Source organism: Anticarsia gemmatalis, chromosome 2 (genome assembly GCF_050436995.1).
Source record: "Anticarsia gemmatalis isolate Benzon Research Colony breed Stoneville strain chromosome 2, ilAntGemm2 primary, whole genome shotgun sequence".
In the NCBI taxonomy this organism is placed as follows: Eukaryota; Metazoa; Arthropoda; class Insecta; order Lepidoptera; family Erebidae; genus Anticarsia; species Anticarsia gemmatalis.
The window spans coordinates 7632270-7642684 of record NC_134746.1 but is presented as its reverse complement, the minus strand read 5'-3'; the positions used below and the strand labels follow the sequence as shown (position 1 = coordinate 7642684).

Sequence of the window (10415 nt, the reverse complement as noted above, 5' to 3'; positions counted from 1 at the left end):
CACAAGAGGTTTCCATGCTACGTTCGATATACATGTCGTAAAATGAGAAAGGTCTGTCAAACGACACGATGAATTGGAGCAAGCGCGAGGGACCGAAACATACGATATTATGTTTCATCTGACAGCTGATACAATGCTAACTTGTTCATATTTGAAGAAATATTATTTACCACCTGTATACTTTACATACACTGTCAGTATTCAAATAATATCGCTATATTACTATGTTACCTAGTTTGTATTGTTTTATATTTGTATGTATCCTGCCTCTGCAATTACACTCATGAAGGCTTATGTCTTTGTACACCATGTACCAGACCAAAAAATAGGACAAATATAATCAATTCTTCGACTTAGCTTCATAACTGTAGTTAAGTTAAAACAAAATCTAATTTTTGCGAGCAATAAAAGTTTCTGGAACGAATCTTTAATTAAGACAATGACGTTATTTTTTTGTTCCGATGTTAGCAGTTGTTCAGGTTCGTGTATATCGTTACAATATCTAATGAAGTACAGAGTTTATTATATTGTCTGCAGTTGGCATAACTAAATGTAGTATATCAACAAATATACGTTTAGCTATATTACAATGTAACTAAAGAGTAATATTATGTTAGGTTGGTGTTGCTACTGCGCCAGGGAGTGAAGTAAGCTTGCTTAGTGATGATCATAAATTAATCCATGTTCTCTCTTGCAAACGGCTCGTAAAATTCTCAATTCAATCAGTACTTTACGTCATTGCCTCACAAAGATATTTTAAACTGTACTAAATTGTATACAGCCTGTCATTATTTTAAACGAAACACTAAGTTAACATGCGAAATGGTTTCGTAACTAACGCAGTTAAAAATAGTGCTTTTGACATTACTTAAACCCTATTTCACAATTGTTGAACGGACCGAGAGTGGCAGATTAAACTTAAAATTGCTTATAGAAACATTGCTGGTGGTTGTTTACACATAAGTATATTATCTATGTTTAAGGTATATTGGGTTAAATTGCGCTCGCTGTACGTACAAGCAGCGTGGTGGGTAATCCCAGGCCGCGCTGCTCGGTAGAGGTGCAGGTAACCATTATAGTTGCAGCGCTAAGGTCGCCGTAGTGGTTTTTCTGAGAATCTGGTCTCGTAATAGCTTTGTAAGCTATTAACTTAACCGATAAGCGTCGATTATTGCAATTGGTTCGGGTCTCGTATTCGCAACACGGCAACTAAATAGTTTTTTAGCGAATCATTGTAGGCATATTGTGCATGTAGAGTGTAATTACATTCGGTATTTCGGAACATTTTATTGTTAGTCCGCAGGTTTTGAGGTTTAATTATTATTTTTGCTGTAGTCTTTTAAGAACATGACTGGTGTAACATGAATGCAATGTTTGGCACAATATTCTGCACTTCTTCGGATATCGACACCACGACCAATTCCACACTTTTAAAATTATATAGTCTGTCAATATTTTGTGTATGTACGATATGTATTTAGGCCCTAACACAGTCAAGTTAATTAGCAATTAAATGAGTTATCGAATCAAATGCAGTTATTGTTAAAGATAATATCATTGAATAATGTCTTCGATAAATTAATCGAGTAATTAGTACTTATCCATGTACTATTATCGAAGTAATTTGAGGTGAATTTGATGAGTTAGTCAGTGTGAGCAGCCGCAGTGCGCGGCGCTGCATCGCGTGCATGTGGGTTAACGAGCGAGGTTGCGCCATCGATGCTGACTGCGCCCAGTGCGCCCCCACACACCACCATGCATTGACTTACTGATCCTTGCTTATAGCTTAAGCCAGTTTTTTTTTTTTTTAGATATGTTAACAATTAGATAGGTTCCTATTGAATTCGCTAAGAAGAAGCTTGTGATGACGTTTTATTGTCCCGAATATGTCTGTTTGTTTATATCTAGAAATGATTTAAAATGTTCGCCAGCCACAATTCCTATGTATTACTTACCTCTTTTTGGTTTAAGTTACTCGCCTGCTGATTATTAAAGAATTTTTATAAGTACACACGCTTTTAAAAGTTGTCATGTAATTTTAAGTGGTTACTGTACTTGTAACATTGATAAAGTAGATATAGCCCGATATCTTTAATGAACGTGGAATAAACGGCCCCAATATCACAGGTACAATGCGCGACTTTATCTCGGCTAACTATCGAACGATGTCTACAAATTGCGTTGTATTTACAACAAAAATAAGCGGACAATTAACTGTGAAGTTTCGATGTGGCGATAATGGCTAGCCGCAGTAGGTAGGTCTGATACCCGCGTGGCCCGCGCCCCTGCCGTCTACTCCGACTAGTGCCGCCGAGCGAGGCCCGACCACACTGAGATTCGGATCGCGATATCCCCCAACCACAATGTGACGGTTTTAATTGGACGTTTTACATAGAATTGATTCAGAATAAACTTGAACATACTGCTGGTCATTTTATTTGATTCAAGGTAAATTATACCATTAGACAAGAGAAGTCGGACTATCGATTTTATATTTTTGGCACATCAAAATTTGTGAGGTAATTTGACCGCAGTCCGTTACTTCTTTGAATTAATAAGTATAAGTACATAGTGAGAGTATAAATCGTAAGGCTATTTGCTTTTAAAGCCATCGCACGCTGCCCTGGCAGATATTAAAACTTAAACTGAAAGATGTGTCCAAGACAATAAAACAGGCTTCTTTGCAAATATTAGTCATTGCGTCAAGTTGGGTTGGAAACCTGATTCAACATACTAAAATGCAAGACGTTTAAAAAAAACTCATATGATTCATATATTAAAAAAGTTGTGACGTATGTTCCCACTCGATAAGTTTTCATTAATATCTTACGATAAATAGCTCCGATAATCGCAATAGGTCACAAATTAAACAAATAGTTGAGCAGTTCATGTTATTGTAGATCTATTTCATATCAATTAGTATCGGCGAGGTAGCCGTAAATGGGAGCTTGTTGCACAGCTCACAGCTCTCGCATACCAGAGCGCGCGCGTCGTCGACCGATCGCGACGTAACCTTTGACATTTATCCTGAAGATGACCGCCTGCTTTATACAGCCTTTGATCCTCTCATACTGTTGCAATTTTATGCCAGATTATTATAACGAGTTGGATAGCAGCAGTAAAAGTGAAATTAGCGTTGCAGCCTGTACTTACCCGTTGGCGGGCGTTACTATAAACTCGAATGACACGCGGTTAATTGCGGTTAATGCAATTAAAGGGCTTGGCTATAAATGTGTTTCTAAGTTCCGAAGATTCTCTAGTTTCCCGAGAGTTAATAATTCTTAGCATTTATTGATTGATACACCAAAAGCTCACCAATTTGCAGTAAATATATAGTACGTATCCAGATTAGCAAACATCCAAAGAAGCACGCGTTATATTGATGCAATATTTTTGCAATTCAATTACAACGGTGTTAATTAATGCTTGAAATCTAGTTGAAATAATTAATTCGGTAGTTAATAATCGTGGTGATACTATGTAGTAGTATGAGACCGTTATAAATGCCAATATAGGTCGATTGCGGTTTACATACTGATTTATCGCAACTGGGAGACCGGTGGCTACGCAAGGATGCACAATCTAGTCGTGACATTAATGGCGGAGATTACTTGCTTACGCGCAACTAGAGTGCGTCGAATTCTGACGTAAAATATGGTTCGTATTTATATCGGATAGTCGCAGCTCGAATTTCCCACGCGGCGCAAGCGCTCCACCGCTCCACCGTTCTGTATCGACGACGACTCCATCTCTTAAAATGATTGGGCACATGCAAATGTCGTGCAGATAAAGTAGATTCAAATGATTTTGAATATTTAAATAAATTTAATGTCACATTTAGCATTATAACAGTCGTACGTACGAAGGAACATTAATGTTTAGTGAAGTAAAATTGACATGGATATTTAATTTAGTACGGATCGCCCACAATAAGCTTTAAATCTTATACCTACATTCAAACGGTATTTTACATCTTTTATATTACTATTTTAATAAAACTATTTTGCCATATGTTATTTAGAATACAATAAAGATCAGCCTAATATTCTTCGCTTTCTATTCAGTATCCATTATTTAACAAATAAAAGTTTGATGGTCGTAGATTTTCGGTAGGTATAATGAATTAGATGATTAGACTCTGCATTTCTATGAGCGGGAGTGGCGACTTGTCGTTCAGGTTTAGCTCGATTTGGAACTAAAATTATACCGTGATGACCGCTTTGTCCTGAAACACAACTTAAGGCTAACGCATCGTTCTAATTGGACTCATGATTAGTCAACCTTACGTAACCTCCTTGATTTCGTGCATTTTATTCACGAACGTAATTGGCTCAACAACCTAGGATCGTTGTAGTATATGTGGAATCGGTGATTGGACCACTCCTATTCTAATAAAATGCTCGCCACAGATTTTTTTAATATAAAAGAAAAACAATATATTTTGTGTATAAAACAACAAAATAGTTACATTTGACTGAAGTTGAATAAACGAGCTATTTGATGTCATTAACTGTGTGGTACTCAGATGACATCTTAAATTCCGGAATCAATTATGATTATTTCAAGTTTGATGTTATTAATTCGTTATTATCCTATAACTGCGGCCTTGTCAACGATCTCTATGCCAATAATAATCACTCTATAAAATAAACAGAGAGTATAGCAAAGTTTTCAAAATTAAGCTTTTAGTTAAATCAGTCTCAAATAAACACTTATAAATTTTAACAATAGGCAACTTAACTAAATAAATAACTTGCAGTGGTCGTAGACAGGCCGATATAACATACATACATTATAATATAGGGTCATTTCGCCTGTTCGCGTCCATTTAGTGCAGTTAGCAAGTTTGAGGGAGAAAACAAAAATGTTGCAGCACTAGTTTCAATTAAAAAAATTATGTAATGTGGTGACTATATAGTCTAGTTTAATATTAACTTTCAATTTCGTTTGTAACATCATGAGTTTTTTTTAAGAAAAGGTAAACCACAGAATTAGGCTTTTCACCTACTTTGCGTCCACAAAATCCAAATTGCGTCCACCCTGGGACTATTTCGCGTCCACCAGCTAAGAAAAGGTATGAGGGGGTGATATTATTAAAGAAATGTAAAGAAACACTAGATCTTATTAATTTATTTATTTAAGAATATACCTAATTATTAAAAAAATCTCTTGGACCTAAAACTTTTCCTGTTTTTGGACAGAAAGCAAAACCGCTTTCGTCTCCATTGAAAATTCATTTTGGATCACTTAAAATATCTTTCTGATTCATACTTTCCAAATATTATTCAAGTTCTCTAAACCACAATCTGATTGATTCTTCTGTTACTAGGGCTCTAGCTTTATTAATGCCCTCCGCATTCTTAAGCGATTATTCTTTATTTCTGGCCAAAAAAATTTCAATCCACTTTGACCTGGACGGTCATCTTTGAATTTATTTTTAATCTCCCCGTCTCGAATGATTTTCTGAACAGTATCCAATAATTCCTGTTTTTTCACTGGGAATCCACATTTGGATGTGTTGAGAAGCCATTCAACTACCTTTTTTTCACCATCTACACTTAGCGTTGGTTCTGGTCCCGGTTTCTTTACTCCATCTGGTCAGCGGCCACTGATTTTATCCAATATTGTGGTCTTGGGAATTCCATAATCTTTACATACTTGACTTACAGATTTCTTTTTCTCTCGAATATCGCTTAGAGCTTTCTTCAAATCTTCTTCTGTATAAGTTTCCTTTTCCTTCTTCTTGTTTGACTCTAAAGAACTCATCTTAAACAGAAAAAAGAATTATAGAAAACATTTAATGGACCTACTAGATTTAAAATACTGAATAAAATAAAATATTAATATTCATCCTATTATCAGTATTTTACAAAAAATAAAGCGATTATTTAATAAAGACGGACGCGATTTGTTACAAGATTATAGCCTATAGGAATAGTGTGCGTCCACGTTTCGATCTATCTTTGTTACTTTTTCTACAATCGTAATAATGTGGACGCAAATTGGGTATTACAATTGTGTAACTTTAATGACAAAATGAACGAAAACCCAATTTGTTTTAATATTTTAATCACTTAAAAATAAACAAATAACTAAAACGTAAATGGATGAGTTCGCGTCCATCGTGGACGCAAAGTGGTAGTTTAATAAATTCAGTGTAGCACTTCGCGTCCACCCTGTTTTAACTATTTAATAGATAAAAAAAAGCAAATTAGTAATTAATATAATTAGTTTATGTTATGGTTCATGTCTCGAAACATCTATGTGTCCTCAAGTTCACATAAAACATAAAGAGACTTACCGCCAAACGCACCGTTGCACACTATTTTTTTTACTAAAATCCCACACGTCCGCACTCCGTTGTTGAACAACCAAAATTAACTTTTTTTTTACAGAGATTAATTAGGCACTCGGAGCTTTTGTCTATATGTGCGTGCTTCGTACAAATTGAGCTATTGACAGTTATAACATTCACGTTCTTCAGTGTGATATTACATTTATTTGCAAGTATTTTTATAGGCAGGTTCGAAAAATGGACGCGATTTGGGTGATGGACGCGATAGGGCGAACTTACCCTACGTACATGTGTGGAATAAGACTCAACCAAGATTTTGTTTCGAAATAAGCCATGATTGGCCTACATCGCAGGTGCACTCACAAAAAAGAGAAACTGCAATGTTGCGGCGTACGAAAGAAAATCTTATTATCGACATAAGGGGCGATATTCGAGACGGCAGACTGCTCCAGTTACAGAAAACGCTCCCTCCGATTTGGATCCGGTTCGGTCTCGTTTCGTGCGAACCTACCTTCACTCTCTTATGGTGTTTTAATCACTGTTATTTATGGAGTACCTTTGCAGCCAATATCGAGACTAAAACCAATATTGTTAAGAAAATAAAATGCGACCACTTCTTTGCAATGTAAGCTCCCTCTTAGCAGATCACTCTTTATTGCGCTGAGTTTATCTCGACGTTTATGATGACTGAACTTAACCAGGTCTCCATTCCCACAGTAAATATCTGGTTTAAATAACCGTGTGTATTTATTATAAACGCCTCTCGTAATAAGGACGTAAGAGGAGTTGTTTTATTAAAGTTATTTCGCCAACAAGCCAGAATGCAATTAATATCTATAGCAGTAAACAATGACGTTTTCGTTCAACACAATTAACAACACTGATTCAAACTTTAGATTACATTCGTAAACGTTTCTAAAGAAATATTTTTATTTTAGTTGTCTGCCAGATGAATCAATTTAAAACAAAAAACCGCTTTGTATAGGTTGGCTTAAAACGGTTTTGACGCGATGACAATTGACGTCCACACAAAAACGGCTGTTAACATTTGACAGACGTGCAGAAGTAGCATCTCTTTGGTAGTGAAAATAAATGAAGATTATTGACTAATTGGTAGTTAGCATGCACGTTCGATTATGTGCAAAGCGTGCTAATATAATACGGAGGCAAATTGGCGTTGAGATTTAGACAGGCGGGTCAATAAGTTGTCGGAAAACGAAAGTAGCACCTGGCTTAGTACTGCTTTGTTATTTTTGTCGGATAGTTTTACGAATATTCAATTACACAGCCAGGCTTGGATGTCACGGTTCACTTTGATACTTTTTTGCACGTCACTGAGCATTTCATGCTTAACAATTTCTTTAAATATTTATAATAAAGGTAGGACCAAATTTTTACACGCGATGTAGTTAGTGCAAGAAAGTGTTGGACTACTGTACCGGATATCAACCGGATTTCTATTTTTGGTGATTTCTTATTACTTTGCTTCTGGTAATTGCACGTGTGAACAGTAGAATGCTACTTTTAGCTAGCATGCGAACCGCAACAGATACCAATCTGGTAATAAAATAAATAACTCGTGATGTATGGATGTAAGCGGTAAGCCGACGCGATAGCTCGACACTCTAAAACAAATTAAATAATTTGTTTTCATAAAATTAAAAATCAATTATGAAAAACATAAATTACTCAAGTCCAGCCTACGCAATAAGTTATTCAGGATTTTGTTATTATAAAATAATTGAGAGCAAAAGTCAATGTAATTATTCGTTCACGTATTGATCTCGGTATAAATAAACGAGTTGTTGCAACTTGTAAGTTGCCATTCGGGAAGTAAAATTATAGCGTGCATAAACGCTAATGTTTATACGCACTCTTATACCTACACAATCACGACTGTAATAACTAATCTATGGATACTATGCTGATACATTTAACTTATTATTCATAATTCATAATATACTCGCTATGATAACAAACTCTCCAACCCTAGATACTGACGGTTAAAAAAACATTCTTATGGCGTGTAAAGGAAAAACATACTCTTACGCTCAAAGGTAGTAAATAGAATATTCCTATTTTTAATAAATATGATGAATAATCGATAAAGTTTTTATTACATATTAATACAAACATATTTAACGTGAATATAAACCCAAATTGGCGGAACACTAAATAAGTAAAATCTAGACAGGCAATTACTAAACAGCAGTAACTCACACCGCGCTTGGCGATATGTCTAGCGACCGTAGCGCATCTAATGAAGCTCATCTGTATAACTGCAACCGCACGAGGCGTCTTCGTTATTCACACCAAAATAGCTCGGAAATCATGATCCAAACATTATCTTACACCAATACTAACTACGTAACTCAATCAATGGATACTCAATCAATTTCAGACGATTTTTTATGCACGCCAATCCAATCAATAGAGTATAAATAATATGCAGATGCTACATGATTAAAAGTTTTGCGGAAGAGATGCAACTCTACAAATTAAAAAAACATTTTGATGACGTAACTACACTATTACAAGGAGTTGTCCTGCTTGTTTTCTTGTCATGAACAGAATGTTGCCAGTATGTTAAATGTTCTTAAGATATGGACTCGATTAGAATCTTACGTAACACCATAAAGTATGAAAACAATGTTTATTTCAACGTTCGTGAAAACATAATAAATCTATGCATGCAGTAGCAATATCTGTGTGTCCTAAAAAGGTAAGACATACAAAACGAACACGCAAATCGCTTTCCACGGTGCAAATGACTTCAGGTTAATAATTTTCAAATCGTGATCTCACATCAATTTATTTCACCATTAATAGTTTGTCCTTATTTATAGGTATTATCACGTCTATCGGTCGGAGCAGTTTCGTAACGCTGCAGTTTAACATCATTTGCATATTCCACGGCGGTGTCGATGTGGACCCGTGTTCTTGTACATCGAGCGAACCACAAATAATTACAATCCACAGCCTCTATATATTTCGTTGTGAACTACTTTTTGGTGTGCGCTTGCTGGTAATTGAATACTTAAACACAACTTAATTTTATTTTACTTTACGTTCAAAACCACTAGCTTTTGCCCATGATTTTGTTGATTCAATCTGACGTCGAATCTTGAGATAAAAACTGTCTACCACGTTATATTAATGTTTTATACATTATTATGTGTATGTTTTAAAACAGTAATAAGTATGAACAAAAAATCAGAGTCCAGTTTGTATAGTTAACCCAAAATGCAAAGCAAACGTAATTTTGATAAAATATTATATTTACTTCATAGCATAGAATACTAATTAATCGATCGACATGAGCAATAAAGTGCATATTATGATAACCGATCGCTATTTGATTACAAATTAGCGAAGCTGGTGGTCTCAGTGATATCCCAGTTGCGTGGAGGCGGGCGTCAGTGCGCGCCGCGATACGCTCGCTTCGCGGATGTTAGGATGATCCAGATTCACGACGAATCCTTTCACCAAACACAACCTTGAGCTCGCCGTGTCCCAGGACTGACCATTACCGACGCACCGTTGTTAATGTCCTATCGATTAACATAGATCGGTACTAAAAGATTTAGTGCACTCCGGCTACCAGCGTCTATAAACTACACTATTGTGTTCGACTCGCATTTACGATATGTTCAGCTGTTTGAGAATTGGGTTAGCAAATGTTAGGCCGGTCCCAGGCCATCCGAATCGATGACGAAAAATACCGGACATGTCCGCCAATTAAAGCGCGACCGACGAACACACGAAGCGCAGCGGCTGCGACGTGACGCGCTATTTTGCAATTCAAATTAATTGAACAAGAGATCGTTATTTTCCTTGTTAATGAAGTTTTTAATTGGTCTGTTTTTGTCTCCTGTTAGGTTAGGCCTACAGCAAGAAGTCAATCACTTACTGTGGTGGACATGTAGCAGGAGTGAATGAACAAATGCGGATATCTAAGAAGTCTACACGACAGACACAGCGCATTAGAATACCTAGGTAGCTATTACTAATCGATTTCTTTGCGGTGGTCTATAATTTGGGGTTATTACGTTGGTTTTTAATGTTCATAACATTAGATCTCTAACAAAGAAAGTAGGTGTGTTATCTAAATGTATTTTAC

General features: G+C 36.0%; 1 protein-coding gene across 1 annotated transcript in view; it reads right to left on the bottom strand.

The window, feature by feature from the left end:
• The window catches only part of LOC142982681 (uncharacterized), a 59665-nt gene that overhangs the window by 7959 nt on the left and 41291 nt on the right, over window positions 1-10415 (bottom strand). The window lies entirely within an intron of this gene.